This window comes from Micropterus dolomieu, linkage group LG18 (assembly GCF_021292245.1).
Source record: "Micropterus dolomieu isolate WLL.071019.BEF.003 ecotype Adirondacks linkage group LG18, ASM2129224v1, whole genome shotgun sequence".
NCBI classification, from domain to species: Eukaryota; Metazoa; Chordata; class Actinopteri; order Centrarchiformes; family Centrarchidae; genus Micropterus; species Micropterus dolomieu.
Window position 1 is genome coordinate 14,606,688 of NC_060167.1, and position 2,996 is coordinate 14,609,683.

The following is a 2,996-nucleotide window of genomic DNA, read 5'->3' on the forward strand; positions in this document are numbered from 1 at the left end:
GTGCCCTGCCCTCGGTTTGTCTGCTGGCCTGCTGTCACATTGCTCCTTTGCTAACAACACTTATGAAGCCACTTGCTGCTACCACCAATGGGGCTCATACTGCTGCTAATGTAGCATTTCACAAAGAAGCTTACCTGCTAACACTCAAATTCAGCGTTTTGCTTTGTGGAGTAGCAAGTTAATCTAGCAAAATGATACCATCCTTCCTGCTGGTGTTCAGCATGTCCATTTCAAACCAGGTGCTGCCACTGTGTCATCTATGAAACCATGGCAACTCTTCCTAAAAATGTTGTGCTTCACATTTAATGAAGGTAAGTGCTGCGCTGCCTTTGCTAACATGAATATCTTCAGTAATTCAGTCTTGGTTCTGTTTGTCAGTTTTTGTGTTTGAAGCTTGGCAATTTAATGACCTAATGTCACTGCTGATGCTGCAGGCTATCTTGATGCTTCCCTATTACTTATGAACTGTGTCTTGTGAAAAGTTTAGACTTTACGCTCCATTCATCTACCTTTGGGCCTACTTATGGTTGTTGTTGTTGTTATTGTTTGGAGCCCTTATTCTGTAGTGGTGAAACATAAATACTCATGCTCTGAGTGTTTTGGGCTTTTGTGGCATTTTTCTCTCTTCTTTTTCTGTTGTCTTGCAGTTTGCTTCAGGAAGGTAAACATAACTGTTTACTTGCACACAGCCTATTCTGCATAATATAAGCTTCATGGTAAACGTAAAATGGTTTTGTCGCGCACACATTATAGGTCATCACAGAGCAATAGGAAACTATTTAAAGACAAAGCAATTCATTTAGGTGACAACTATTACCGATACGAGCTAACTGCAGGTAAATCCATATCATATGTTTATAAGAGCCAGAAAATGACAAATAAAAAAGAAACTGAGACGGAAGACGGATCCTTCAATCATGTTATGAGTGGTGTTGTTGCATAGTTTGTCCACCAGAGGGCACTCTGCTACTCACCTGTTGGCAACATGTGTTTGGAACAAATCCACCACAAAACGCACCACTCTGCTGACATAATCTGCTTTAGATAGATATACTCCTATAGGTATATCGTATTTTAAAATCCTTATATCAAAATCAGTATTGGTCTTAAAAATTTCATGTCAGTCAGGCTCTAGTGAAAACTTGCTATACTGTGTTTAATATTCTTACAGCTAACCTGCTGAGCTCCTGTGCTATGGGTTATATTTCCACCACACGCAATACCAAAGTTCTTTATCCATGTACTGATAGTGTTGCTTAGAATTGAAGATGCCTCTTGGCCTCCTGGCTCATTATCTGCCGCATAGCTGTGTCTAGCCTGTCTTAATCAGGTGGGTTGTTGGTAGTTTTACTCCTCTAAATTCACAAGATGGTAAATTCTCTTTGTGGTCTGTGGTGCCCAGCAGTAAAGTAGCACCACGGCAGCCGGTGCTTGTGGCCTATATAAAATAGATTTTATATAATGGCTGGTGTCAGGCTCTGTATCTAATGTGGCTTTTAGGGGATGCTTTAGGGGAGTGCCAAATATCAGTTCTGTACATACTCCGTATACACATAATCCACACGTAATCCACTGCATGTGAGTTGGCTGAATGAATTTAAGGATTGTGCCTTTTGTCATTTAACATCCAATGTGTATCAATGGCTGGACGCCCTGGTTAGTATCATTGACAAAGACCATGAACCCCAATATTCTCATTTATTGTATGTCACTGGGGATTTAAGCGTTAGCTAGATTCCTACAATGTAATGATCTTTTCTTATGCTGTATAAAGATAATTGTATAATCTTTAGTTTGTGGGACTTTTCCTTTGTCGATGCTATAGAAACATACTCTATGTGAGATTTATAGCTGGATTTTACTCTTTCTCCCAGTAGTGAATGGGTATGATGTCACTTGGCAAGGGCAATAAATATACTACACTCTAGGAGCTATATTCAAGTCCAATTTCATGTCCACACAAAGCTCTTAATTACTGCAGATAGGGCCGTAAGGGCCATTTCTCTTCCAAGAAAAACAGTGAAACTACTGGGACATTTTGCCAAAGATTTTCAACACATTTCTAAATAGTCTAGAGAGCAGCAATTTAACACTGTATACATATCAACATATTTCCCATATTTCTGTACATCATCGTCATCATAGGATTAGGTGGAGTGCAGTGTTTTGGAGGACCAGTCAGACAAGTTCAAGGAGAATATTAAACATATTTAGTATGAAATTGACACCACACTGATGTGTTTTTGGCTCATTACAATTTGTAAGCATGGATTACAACATTTCGCTCTTCTGGTTCCCCTGAATGTGAAACATCCAAGTGGAACGCACTGTTAGTCTCTCCCTCCGGGACAATTTTAGCTCTGAAATGTTGTTAAATTGAGATGCCCATTTGATATCACTATGATGGCAGAGAATGCCGGCGATGCCACTCCTGTTATTTTTACAGAGTTCAACTGGATCACACATTGTGGGGGACAAAGCGGCACGGATACTATGACCGTTTAAAGATCAGCAAAGTATTATTAATCTACTCTTTGTGTGTACAGTTTAGCTAATTGCTCGACTCAAGAAAGTCCCCTGATTTTTAAGATTCCTTAAGGATATTGTTATATTTCATCTTTGATATTTTGTTACGTAAATCCTGTTGCTTTCTAAATCCACCATCTACCAGTCCAGTTATGTTTCTGGAATACATATTGTTGGAATTACCTGACACTGAACTGACTGAACTTTAAAACACAGGAGACTATGAGTGGGAAGAGAACGGAAGACCTCTAATAGGAGTGACAGAGGGTGGATCAACAACGTTTAATATAGAGCCAGTGAGGTATTTTGAGACCTGCATTTCAATGGTGAAAATACCTCCCTAGACAGTAATACAAACTACGATGCTCAAAAATGCAGACTGAGGAATAGATTGGCTTGGATGTAGAAATGTGGCATCAGCCTGAATTGAACAGTCCAAAAATCATGGTATCTGTAACACAAAAAGAAAT

General features: G+C 39.4%; 1 protein-coding gene across 5 annotated transcripts in view; it reads left to right on the plus strand.

Annotated features, from left to right (window-relative positions):
- The first annotated feature begins 8 nt into the window (after positions 1 to 8).
- Positions 9 to 2,996, plus strand: part of LOC123956317 (potassium voltage-gated channel subfamily D member 3-like) — a 158,257-nt gene continuing 155,269 nt past the window's right edge. For all 5 annotated transcript variants that reach the window (XR_006821507.1, XR_006821508.1, XR_006821509.1 and 2 more), the window contains exon 1: positions 9 to 311. The gene's annotated coding sequence lies outside the window, so the exon portion shown is untranslated. The remainder of the gene's footprint in view (positions 312 to 2,996) is intronic.